The 13,538-nt window shown below is 47.4% G+C and overlaps 1 long non-coding RNA gene across 1 annotated transcript; it reads right to left on the bottom strand.

Annotated features, from left to right (window-relative positions):
- Positions 1 to 3,100: 3,100 nt before the first annotated feature.
- LOC130116846 (uncharacterized) lies at positions 3,101 to 8,907 on the bottom strand. Its single transcript, XR_008810608.1, has 3 exons — positions 8,785 to 8,907; positions 7,090 to 7,175; positions 3,101 to 3,220 (listed from the first exon to the last, which is right to left on the bottom strand). It is a non-coding gene; the product is annotated as an uncharacterized LOC130116846 (long non-coding RNA).
- Positions 8,908 to 13,538: the final 4,631 nt, after the last annotated feature.

The raw sequence follows: 13,538 nt of genomic DNA, 5'->3' as shown, positions 1-13,538 counted from the left end.
TGTGAAGATGCACACTGCTCTGTAAACAAGCACTTTGGTGTGGAGACTGAGGTTGCTGTTCTGGGAAACCTTTCTCCTGAGACGACCAAAAGATGTTGAGGCTTGTTTGAGGTGGTGCTGGCTCTCATCATCCACTGCGCAGGTGTCAGATAATAAGCTTCCCAGATATTTGAAGGCAGCAACAGTGGCCAGCTGTTACCCTTCTGCTGTGAAGGTTGTTGGGTGGCCGGCACTCATCTGACAGACAGACATGCACACACACACACAAATGGAAATAGAATGAGCAGTGGCCGTTGCACCTCTCCACCGACCCTTCAGTCCAGCTGACATAGTTAACGTCTGTTCTCTGGTGTTTATTACTTTGCTTCCTGTTGTTAAAGTTTTTGCGATGTGCTCCAGGGCTCAGGAGGGATGCATAGTGACAGCGGTAGCCAGTAGGGGCATGCTCATAGGGTGTGTGGTCTGTAGCGCTGGGGAAAAGACTGTCTCATATACCTGGCCTGGTGGGGGTGATAAGGTCAACTGCATAGATCTGTCAAGTAAGTCAAGAGAAACTACATACAGGCAGCAAACATGTTGATGTTTGTCCATGTCTACATCTAAGTTTGTGTTACTGTGTGAAGTTTTTATTTTGATCTTTGATTTTTTTTCCGTTCGATGGCTGGGAGAGCTGGTGTTGGATCAGCTGAGAGAGCTTTGTCTGCTGTGTCCTGTGGGCCTAGGGACCACAGCCCTGCTCGGAGCTGCACCTGAGAGGAAACACCGAGGTGGTCTGGCGGTGGCCTCGCCTAGCGTTGACTGCAGTGTGTTTTTGTCTGTGTCTGCGTTTGTGTCATCGTGTGGAGTGCGGGGAGGTGTGTCAGAGGTGTCTGGCTGGCAGAGCTGGCATTGGATTGGCTGAGGAAGCCTGGTCTGCTGTGTCCAGTGGGCCCAAGGACCACGACCCTGACTGGAGCTGCACATGAAGAGGAAGCACTGACGGTGGTCTGACAGGACGCGGAAGCGGGCCAGGCTAAGCTAACTGCTAGCCCATACAGACTGGCAGTTCCGACAGTCATCCTGGCTGGAGTTCGATCTCTGGACAGTGGAGTTTTTGGAATGTTTTGCACTGAGTGGACTGTGTTATTAACTGTTTGTGTGGTTTTTTTGTTGCTTTATTCTCTCTGTTTTTGTACGTTTTTGGTGGTGTCGATTTTGGAAATTTGGATGTGTTTTTATCTTTTGTGTTGCACTGCTGTGGGCTGGGAGAAACGAAACTTTGTTTCTTCTGTGTACGCAAGTACAAGATAGTAATGACAATAAATTTAAATTGTTCTTGATCTTGATGGAGACAATCAGAAAATGTTATTTTACTGATACAAACCATTAGCACATTTGTAATTCACATCACATTATCAAAGTGCAATTTCAAAAAATGTCTGCCATGGCCGGGGACTTAGGAAAACCACCTCAGGGCTGGTGTGTGAAGCCAGATCTCATGACTATAAAGATGACTTCGAGGTCTGGGAAAGTGTCATCTCAGTTTTCTGTCATTTCTTTTCTGCAGGATTCCAGTGGCGATATTTTGATTGGCTACACTGGCTGTCAATCACCAGCTGGCACTTTGACATCTCGCCACGGGATGTCAGACTACTGACAAGACGCCTTGTGCCTGATTCTGGTTTGCCAAACTCTTTTGTCCTCGCTGTCTGAAATGAGTAGAGAAGTGTGACACATCCTGGAACAGGCTGCCTTTCAGTACGACCTCAAACTGCTATTTAAGGATACTATTTCCTGGAGCCTGCCTGGAAGTGGTAAACACCATCCATCCATTATCTGAACCGCTTATCCTGCTCTCAGGAATGCCGGAGCCTATCCCAGCAGTCATTGGGCGGCAGGCGGGGAGACACCCTGGACAGGTCACCATGCCATCAGACACACACACACACACACACACACACACACACACACACACACACACACACACACACACACACACACACACACACACACACACACACATTTATATCTAGGGACAATTTAGTACAGCCGAGTCACCTAACCTACATGTCTTTGGACTGTGGGAGGAAACCGGAGCACCCAGAGGAGACCCACACAGACATGGGGAGAACATGCAAACTCCACACAGAGGATGACCTGGGATGACCCCCAAGGTTGGACTACCCCAGGGTTCAAACCCAGGACCTTCTTGCTGTAAGGCGACCGTGCTAACCACTGCACCACCGTGCCGCCCAAGCCGGGCGCGGTGGCGTGTGCCTGTAATCCAAGTGGCTGAGGCTGGCTGATCGATTGAGTTCAGGGGCTCTGGGCTGCAGCGGACTGTGCCAATCGGGTGTCCGCACTAGGTTTGATAAATGGTATATGAAAAAAACAGAATTTCTTTTTGGAAATCAGCAAAGTATCATGTTGTGCAACACTAACTGTGTGCGTTACCTATTCAATGTGCTGTATGTGTGTGTATGCATGTGTTGTCTGAGGGGTCTCAACTATACCTCTATAGCCACACACAGGACAGGCAGACAGAGCTCCCAAGGCTGCAGACCAGCCGTAACTTTCATGAACTGGTGGGGTCTTAACCTGGGCGTCTGCAAAACCCCTCAGCTTCTGCAGGACCCGGCTCACCGCTCGGTCCCTGCACACCTCCGCTGGCAGGCTGCTCAGCAGAGTGGACAGCCTGGCGCGGATGAGGAAAAAAACGAAAAATCAAATAAACTAAAAAAAGAAACAGCTGAGATATGATTTTGTTTGCATTGCTTCACATAATTCGACCAGATACGTTTGTGATGCCCTTAGTAACTCAAAGTAAACACAGATGGACATAAATGGTTTGTTCAGTGGAGAGCATGGCACTTGTAGCAACAGACACATATGCCTACCACATGTGTGTGCAGGCGCAGACATCCATGACTCACACAACCCTCATCTACCCTCATTCCTGCTCCCATGTAAACCCCCCACCCTGTCCCACTCCCCACCTGATCCACATTCCATCCTCGCTGATGTCTTTAGCAGACCGCATACCACATATTGTTGCTATGGCTGTTGTTGTTGCTGTTGTTGTTGTTATTTCTGGTGCCATTGGTGGGCCTCTCTCCAGCCTGCTTTTCTAGGGTCGCCACCTTGGTTACTGAGGTGCTGGTCAGGTGACCTGGGAGGCGGCGGGATCGGGTCATGTAATGCAGGGCTAGAAACTTCTGTTGGCTGCGACTCAACCTTTTTCCTTGATGGGGGAAAGAAAACAAACAAAGACGAGAGACACATGAAATCTTTGAGAGGTCATGATCCCTACGGTATACGTTTACCTCTAGAGTCACCTTGGAGTTAAACTGCCTTAAACAACAGAGGATGACTTAACATTGCAAACAGCGCTGTTACGTAAGAGGCAGAACCTGCTTGGGGAACGCGCGGATCACATTTCTTACACAGTCGAAGTGAGAGGAAGGGTCATAGCAGGGGTAAAGTCCAGAACTTGGTACAGTACGAAAACGTTAGGTCAGTAACATAATCCCAACTTTAAGCCGCACAACTGTTTTCTCTGGAGCATTTCGTATGACCTCATACGTGGTCCAGATGTGTTCTGTGCAGCTGGAGATGTGATACGTGTTACAGTTACGACCGACTCCATACAAATCACCCTGGAGATATACTACTTCTGATTGTTCCCCCTACCTCTCAACACGGGGGTGAAACTGTGAGGTCAGTAGAACAGCTGAATGTCTTACTGAAGGAAATTTTAGCAGGTCAAATGCTGGACGCCTTTTGGAGCTGAATGGTATCCCAAACCATTAATCCTGACTGCACCACCCTAATCACCCAATATATAAATTTTTTTTTGGATTCCCCCCCCCTTTTCTCCATAATTGTATTTGGCCAATTACCCCACTTTTCCGAGCCGTCCTGGTAACTGCTCCACCCCCTCTGCCGATCCAGGGAGGGCTGCAGACTACCACAAGCCTCCTCCGTTACATGTGGAGTCACCAGCCGCTTCTTTTCACCTGACAGGGAGGAGTTTTGCCAGGGGGATGTAGCGCGTCGGAGGATCACGCTATTCCCCCCAGTTCTCCCTCTCCCCCGAACAGGCACCCCCATCGACTAGAGGAGGCGCTAGTGCAGCGACCAGGACTTACCCACATCTGGCTTCCCACCAGCAGACCTGGCCAAATGTGTCCGTAGGGACGCCTGTTCGGGGGGGGGGGGGACTGGGGAGAATAGCGGGATTCTCCCACACACTACGTCCTCCTGGTGAAATGCCTCACTGTCAGGTGAAATGAAACAGCTGGCGACTCCACATGTATCGGAGGAGGCATGTGGTAGTCAGTAGCCCTGCCTGGATTGGCAGAGAGGGTGGAGTAGCAACTGGAGAGGGCTGCAGACTACCACATGCCTCCTCCAATACATGTGGAGTCGCCAGCCGCTTCTTTTCACCGGACAGTGAGGAGTTTTGCCAGGGGGACGTAGCACATGGGAGGATCACGCTATTCCCCCAGTTCCCCCCCGCCCCAAACAGGCGCCCCGACCGACTAGAGGAGGTACTAGTGCGGCGACCAGGACACATACCCACATCCGACTTCCCACCCGCAGACACAGCCAATTGTGTCTGTAGGGATGCCCGACCAAGCCGGAGGTAACACGGGGATTCAAACTGGTGATCCCCGTGTTTGTAGGCAACAGAACAGACCGCTATGCCACCCAGACACCCATTAATCACCCAATATTAACTGCTGTGGGGCTCAGCATGCAGGGTTCTTAATGATTATTGACATGGAATTCATCTTGGACAAAGTTAGGTCCAGGGAACCAAAAATATTGATCGCCTAAGCCTACTGATCACCTTCCTTCCATTTTTAACAGAGCAATTAAAAACGGCTGTTGTAAAAACGAAAGTAAGACGTTGGCGTGGACCATTGGTCCACAGAGCAATTAGGTGGCTGGTCATTCATAAACTCTGATAAGCTGTGACCTATAAAATGTTGATGCTATCTGGTATTAACTCTGTTTTTCAACATGCTCTTCCTCTTGTTCCACCTCTCCCTCTCTTTATGCCAATCACCCCTTTCTTGTTCTCTTTTTCTCTCACCTCCTTCTCATTTTGCAGTGTATTTCTGGAAATATTGATGTATATATCTGTAGGTTAGAACAGCCAGTACAAATTAGACAACTAAACACTTAGTAAATGGCATTGGTTGTATAGATAGTATTGCTGACTGATTTATACTGTATTTATACTGTAACACTTATACTATCTGTATACATTCCTGTTGATGTTTCTTACCAGCACAATATCATCATTATGGACACTGTACAGTACAGACCTATGGATTTCCTCCAATTTTTTTGGACCTATATTTTCTTTTAAACTCCACAGAAAAGACACCCATACGATCTCTAAAAATCTCACTTTCCTTGCCTGGTCAACTTTTATTAGATATCTAATAATGTCGGGGCATCCAGGTGGTGTGGCAGTCTATTCCGTTGCCTACCAACACAGGGATCGCCAGATCGAATCCCTGTTACCTCCGGCTTGGTTGGGCATCCCTAAAGACACAACTGGCCGTGTCTGCGGGTGGGAAACGGGATGTCGGCGTGTGTCCTGGTCGCTGCACTAGCGCCTCCTCTGGTTGATCTGGGCGCCTGTTTGGGGAGGAAGGGGGAAACTGGGGGGAATAGCGTGATCCTCCCACATGCTACGTCCCCCTGGTGAAACTCCTCACTGTCAGGTGAAAAGAAGCGGCTGGCGACTCCAGTGTATGGGAGGAGGCATGTGGTAGTCTGCAGCCCTCCCCGGATCGGCAGAGGGGGTGGAGCAGTGACCGGAACGGCTCGGAGGGGGGTAAGTGGGGTAATTGGCCAAGTACAATTGGGGAGAAAAAAAAGGGGGGGGGGATACTTATAATGTTGTGTTAGGTCCTGTGTGTTTCATGTCAGCAACCACCAAGTCCAATTTCTTGCATGTCAGAATCAACCAGAATCAGAATCCTGTTTACTGGCCATGTAGGTTTGCACTACATGGAATTTGACTCTGGTTTCGTGGCTCTCTCAGTGTACTTAACATAGAATAACAACACTACAACACAACAATCTTCAGATATATACACAAGGATTGACTTATACAAGTGAAATAAGAAGTGATAAGGTGCAATGGTGCAGAGAATATACCAGAGATGCTGAAATAGATGTTCGCAGGTTACTTACATACATGCCTGAGTAGATATACATGACACAGCGTACCAGTATCGCCCCTATCGACCAGAGGAGGCGCTAGTGTGGCAACCAGGACACATACCTACATCCGGCTTCCCACCCGCGGACACGGCCCATTAGGTCTGTAGGGACGCCCGCCAAACCGGAGGTAACACGGGGATTCGAACTGCTGATCCCCGTGTTGATAGGCAACGGAATACACTGCCACGCCACCCAGGATCAATTTTTACAAAGGTGGGAACTGTTTACTGCTGAGCTGACAGCACGCCAGCCACAATGGCTGCTACAACTTGTCTGTAGATTAAACCAGTGTCACCAGGTCTATTTCTCTGTGCCTCCTACGTCCACTATATCAGAACTTTGTTCTACTGATTAACTGTTCACCAAAATCACCACATTGTCACCATGCTCGTTTCATCCATCCATTATCCAAACTGCCTATCCCGCTCTCAGGGTCGTGGGCATGCTGGAGCCTGTCCCAGCAGTCACTGGGTGGCAGGTGGGGAGACACCCTGGACAGGCTGCCAGACCATCACAGGGCCCACACACACACACACACATTCATACCTAGGGACAATTTAGTACAGCCGAGTCACCTAACCTACATGTCTTTGGACTGTGGGAGGAAATCGGAGCACCCAGAGGAGACCCACGCAGACATGCGGAGAACATGCAAACTCCACACAGAGGACAACCTGCAACGACCCTCAAGGTTGGACTACCCCAGGGTTCAAACCCAGGACCTTCTTGCTGTAAGGCGACCGTGCTAACCACTGCGCCACCGTGCTGCCATCATGCTCGTTTCAATGGACAAAACTTGGATAAAATAGAAGTTACTGATGGAGAAACATTACGGCTTTCAGCTTTAACGAGTGGCTGCAGGTGTACCTTGTGGGTCGCCCGAGCCATCTGCCGATGATGATGTGTGCGTTCTCTGTGGTCGAGGGTGTGGTACAGACTGGGGCACTGCAAGACTGGAACAAAAGTAATTTACAAGTTAGATTTGCTTTCAGTGGGGGGCCATTTGACTCACCGGCCAAACAGCTGTGAAGGTTTTGCCTAGGTCAGCCATACACACCCGCTCAACCCACGGGGGCATGTGACACGTTGAATATTTGTTGTGTAGTGTCTCTAAGAGAGGGAAAAAAATACATGTTTTATTACTTTCCATTTGTAGTGTTAAACATAATGATTTATTGTCTATTTGTCTAATTCATGTATTGTCTATCTTCCTATACTTTAGAGTGTGGTACTGCTTATTTGGCAACACCACTGGTGAGCTTAGATTGTGCCAGTTCTTGTGACACACAGCAGTTGAAGATTGTGTAAAAAATGGCCAACTGAATGACAAAAATATGAAGGTGGGCACAGTCCAACAGTGGTTTATGGTCAGGCCAGGAGGGTTAAAGACTTGAATATGTCTCTAAGCACACGTTAAAGACACGTTTAAGCGCCGTTATCTACTATTGCAGCGCTTACATCATCCCGCTGAGGAGCTGCGAGTGTTAAACAAACCAGGGTTCCGCCGCTTTAGAAACCCTAAAAACAGAAGTCGGGCAAGTGTCAGAAGGGAAGTAAACCCAATCAGTGGAAAAGAAACAAGACAAAGGGACACACACATACACAGACACACACACACACCAGTCATACCAGTCATAATATGTTTGCAAAAAATACTTCAACCAAACCTGCTCCAGGGGCAACAGACTAACTGAGGCCAAAAGTGAAATATCCTTTTGAGGAACTGTATACAAAGTTCACATGAGCAGTGTCATCAGAGTCCAGGAGGGACTTTTTATCGACTATCCCATAACAGCCCCCCCCCAAAAAAAGATAAATTTCTGCTGTACTGTAAATTGCCAATATCAAACATGTCTGCTTACCCCAAAGTCACAGCAGAACTACGCTGACCTTTCATGTCAGATTCCTTGCATAGTTTCTTTAATCACACCTTCAAACTGAACAAAGCCACTAAGGCCAGAAATAGAAATGAGGAAGGCGAAGGGTAGTAAATACAGAACGAGTAAAGTGAAGAGAAATGACTGTTGGACCACACAAGACCTGTTTAGGTGAAGTTTTGTCATCGCTCTTTTAAAAGTCATTGTTTTATTGCAGCAGTGGTGATCCTGCCCCTCCCTGTTGTCAGCTGCTTTTAATGTTGGTGATGTAGGAACACTTATCCTTGTGTTGCACTTGCAGTTATGAACATGTCGGCCCTGTGATGGCCTGGCGGCCTGTCCAGGGTGTCTCCCTGCCTGCTGCCCAATGACTGCTGGGATAGGCTCCAGCATCCCATGACCCCAACTGGGATAAGCAGCTTGTATAATGGATGGATGGACGTTAAGTGTCAGCCACATGTATGAATGTGACTGGGGGCATGACCCTGAGGAAAACCATAGGCAGAAATGGAGACTTGTGTTGTTATTTCATAAACACGGGCACTTGGCTGAACTCCTCATGTGGCCCTCTCCATCATTCCTTACCCAAGTACATGCCAGGGGACACATTTCTGCTCTTATATCTGGTCTTAACAATACAATAGAGATATAGATATAGATTGTTTAATTTGCCAGGAGAACTCACCTGTCAGTCACGCTGTAGATTCTGGTGCTTCACCTGTCAGTCACGCTGTGGATTCTGGTGCTTCGGCCATATGGCTCTCTCGTCACTCATGCAGACAGCATCAAATAAAGATCTATAGAGAAAGACAGCACACCAGTTTCAATAAGATTTTTTCTTTGTTCCTGCTCTCTTCCTTCTCTCTCTGTTGTTTAAGTTAAGTCAAGTCAAGTGAAGTTGCTCAGCTTCAAAAACTCGTTTCAGTCTTTTGGTTATGCGGTGAGTCTGCCATAAACGTTCGCTCGTTCTTGTGCTACTTTCACTTTCGCACATAATCTCTGCGTAAGCTTATTTGATGTATGATTATCTTGCAAGTTTGTGTGTCTGTTGCATCATCTACACGTTCAATCCACTGCCTGTGTGCACAGCCTGATGCCATTTTCAATTCGTTTTTGTCACATTTTATGCTCAATCTTTTTGTGTAATGTCTTTTTTGTTTTGTTTCCAGCAGTATCTCTGGTTTGTCCTTGTGTCAGAGTCAGAAAGACAGCTTGTAGATATTGTTGTAGCTGGTGAGTAACACAAAACTCTCACAAAAGTATTCCTGTTCTGATAATGGAGAAAACTGTAAATGGAAACCATTAAATCAACAGCTGTTCTACGTTAACAGATGACAGTTGCACCTTGGTTAAATCTAAAATTGACTATGCATTGAAATACGTGACCCCAGAGCGCCCCCTGCTGGTCACACACTGCTACTAAACTTGAGGGACTGGATGAGGGGGGAAAAGAGAACGAACCGTTTTGATACACAATCCCATTTAGCCAATAGGCAGTAGTTTATAGGTGACATGCTCAAGGATCACAACAAATCTTCATAAAACATCCCGAGAGTGAAAAGTATTCATTAAAATGTTAAATCCCGGCCTAAATGAATGGTGTCATGAACTGTGACGAATGTAATCACAGCATGGCAAATCAAGGAGGAGAGGAGGCGTTTATTAAATGTACAGCTAGATTTCTCATGGGGGATAACTGTAAAACCTGCAGCCGAAATTATAACAGCCAGTAACTTTTGCAAATTTGTAGGCTTTACATTGGATAAATAGAGTTCTCATTCTAATTATCCCAAATGAATGCTCCGGATTAACCGTCTGGACGACTGGAAAAAATGATGAAAAGTGGGACATTGAAATGCAAAGATAAAACCTAATTATTCCATATTTTACAATTCGTGTTTTTCCCCCCATCAAAGAGTTTGCAAATGCCCTTATTTATTTATTTGTTTATTTTCCCTTTCAAATCTAAATAACTCCTCTATCTACTTCAGTCACCGAATTAAACAATGCCGTGCGGGTGGAGCTGCATATCTGCAGTGGCCAATTTCTGGATTTGAGACATAACTCCGGGGATTAGCTGGAACAGCAGTTAATTGCTTTAAACCAATGAGGCTGAATTAATCCTTTGATATTTTTTTTTGGACGTCTTTTAAAGAAATATAGAGAGGAAGATAATGCGAGTGTGTGTGTGTGTGTGGGTGTGTGTGAGAGAGAGAGAGCGAGACAGCGCGCGAGAGAGACAGAGAGTGAGAACGACAGAACGAGAGTGAGAACGAGACAGAGCGCGTGAGAACGAGAGAACAAGAGAGAGTGAGAACGAGAGAGAGACAGAGAGAGAACGAGAGAGAGTGAGAATGAGAGAGGGAGAGAGAGGGGGAGAACGAGAGCGTGAGAACGAGAGAGAACAAGAGAGAGAGAGAGTGAGAACGAGAGAGTGAGCGAGAGAGAGATATTACAGCAGATAAGAGAACACATGAAAGCCTGAGAATGACTCAAACGGTTGCAGTCAGTCATCTGGCGGTAACGATAAGGATATCTGTATTCGGGGGTGTTATTTAGGTGACTCATTGACCTTCGCACTGCAGCGAGGCCAGAAGACATCGTGGTCAGTGAGTGGTGTATGAAGCAGACTGTACTCTTGTGTTGCTTCCCAGTTTGGGCTCAGCACATGGTGGTCGTGGTGGGTGCTGGGTGGATGGGAGGGTGCAAGACTGGTTTGGCTTTGAGAGCTAGCGGGTTATTTCACCAAGGAGCAACCTCTCTCTCTCTCTTTCTATGTGTAGGAACAGAGCGACTTTTCCCCCCTGGCTAACATCGGTTTAGTCAAAGGCCCTGTGATCAGGAGATCACATGAAAAGGGCTGTTTCTATGACAACAGAGGCGAGCTTTGTGGCTTTTCTATGCTATGTGTGTACGTGTGTGTGGTTTGTATGTGCATATGCATCTGTGTGTGTGTGGTTTGTATGTGCATATGCATGTGTGTGTGTGTGTACGTGTGTATGGTTTGTATGTATGCATGCATTTGTGTGTGTGTGTGTGTGTGTGTGTGTGTGTGTGTGTGCAAGTGGAAACACAGATGTTCGTACACAGTGAGTGCACTAATGGGAAATGGATAGGGCGAATTCCTTGCTATGCATTCCTAGAATGAGAGGTGGATGACGCACCACCAGCGTGTGCAGACACCAGCCGTGTGTGCCGCAGACATCTGCTTCAAAATGGACTAGGTAATGGATTTGCTGCTATGAAGCTCACGGCTGATTTTTAAAAAGTGACCTGAGATTTTGGCAACGATGTCAAGAATGCGGCTCAGTCTCGAGGAATTTTCTTCAGCTATGGAATATGTACACAATAAAGTGGCTCTCCATCCTCTATGCAACTTTTTCATTTCTGCTATTTTGGAGTATCTTAACTGCCCCCTGCATCTGGTTATTAATTAATCTTAGAAACATCTGGCCACCAAAAGCAGCATCACTGACAAACAAAAAAAGCAAACAAAAATGTAAAGAAATGCACTTAAGTAAAAACACTACTCATGTCTTGAGCTATTCTGCATTGCTGATCAGACGGAAGTCTCCACCCCTTGTGCCTTGTGTTGTGGTGATAACGGGGTGAAGCGAAACGTTCAGCAGGAGGCTTTTCACACTCAGAAACCTGCAGCATCTCTTTATGTATATATAATAACAAGTCTGCTCCAAAACCAGACCTGGTCTGGGAAGACCAGCAGCTGCGTCTCCTCTGCTCCTCCTAGGAGCTCGGTGTCCTGTCTGGGGTCATGTCCTCCTTGGCACTGGGGCTCAGCGAGGTCACACTGCAGCCCACGGTGGAGGAGGAGGAAGAGGAGGAGGCCAGATTCAGGGAGGAGGACTTCTGGAGGACGGAGTGCCGACCGGAGAGGTACTGTGCAGGCGTGGGCCTGTCCTGTGGCCGGTCCTTAATGAAGACAGGAGAACGACACCTACTTTAAGATTATTTCAGCCAGGGGGATGTCCAGGTGGCGTGGCAGTGTATTCCGTTGCCTACTAACATGGGGATCGCCGGTTCGAATCCCCGTGTTACTTCCGGATTGGTCGGTGTCCCTAAAGACACAATTGGCCGTGTCTGTGGGTGGGAAGCCGGATGTGGGTATGTGTTCAGGTCACTGTACTAGCGCCTCCTCTGGTCGGTCAGGGCGCCTGTTCTTGAGGGCAGGGGAACTGGGGGGAATAGCGTGATCCTCCCACGCGCTACGTCCCCCTGGTGAAACTCCTCACTGTCAGGTGAAAAGAAGCGGCTGGCGACTCCACACGTATTGGAGGAGGCATGTGGTAGTCTGCAGCCCTCCCCGGATCGGCAGAAGGGGTGGAGCAGTGACCGGGACGGCTCGGAAGACTGGGGTAATTGACCGAAAATTTCGATTGGGGAGAAAAAGGGAGAAGAAAAAAAAATTTCAGCCAGAACAACTTCCATATTTTGAAAAAAAACATTCTGTTGAATTAGAATATGATGGCAATAATACTTGTAATTGTATTAAAGATATTCTTTTATTTTGCTTAGAGAATAAATACATCTCCAAACCGCTTATCCTGCTCTCAGGGTCGCGGGGATGCTGGAGCCTATCCCAGCAGTCATTGGGCAGCAGGCGGGGAGACATCCTGGACAGGCGGTCTGGCCATCACACACACACACACACACACACTTTCACACTTAGGGACAATTTAGTACGGCTGACTCACCTGACCTACATGTCTTTGGACTGTGGGAGGAAACCCACGCAGACACGGGGAGAACATGCAAACTCTGCACAGAGGACGACCCGGGACGACCCCCAAGGTTGGACTACCCCGGGGCTCGAACCCAGGACCTTCTTGCTGTGAGGTGACTGCACTAACCACTGCGCCACCGTGCCGCCCCATATAACGACTAAAACGAGTAACATAATTTCACCAGATACATGCTGCTTTTGACTTTCAAAGCTCCATTGGCAAAGAATTTATCACCTGAGCAATGTTTCAGTTGATGTCAGAGGAGTAAATAAGGCGGTTGCCCAAGAAGTCATTAAATCAGACTTTTTTTTTTTTACAGATACACTAGAATTTTTTTTTCAAGACTAGTCATAAAAAGTGGAACTTATTCGATTTCATTTTTTATCAAGCAATATGAGTTTTAGCCTTACGTGACTGATGGGCCCAGTTTTCCTTACACTGCATCTTCTGCAATGTGACTATTACACGGATGTATTGCAATGTCGATTCTGGAACAATATACGGCTCATCCCTGTCACACACCTCCTCCATATTCATTACAAAGAAGCCAATCAAATCAGCTACAAAGGAATGATGACGAGTGAGCAGCAGCCGAGCTCACAAACCGAGCAGTACAAACTGCTTCTCCATCTAAATACACCACCCTCTTAACCGGAGGGATTGGGATGAATTAATTGGGATTGTTGTTTGGTAAATG

The sequence above is a fragment of the Lampris incognitus genome, chromosome 1 (genome assembly GCF_029633865.1).
Source record: "Lampris incognitus isolate fLamInc1 chromosome 1, fLamInc1.hap2, whole genome shotgun sequence".
Taxonomy (NCBI): domain Eukaryota; kingdom Metazoa; phylum Chordata; class Actinopteri; order Lampriformes; family Lampridae; genus Lampris; species Lampris incognitus.
The sequence above is the reverse complement of the archived record's forward strand: the minus strand, read 5'-3'. Positions and strand labels throughout refer to the sequence as shown.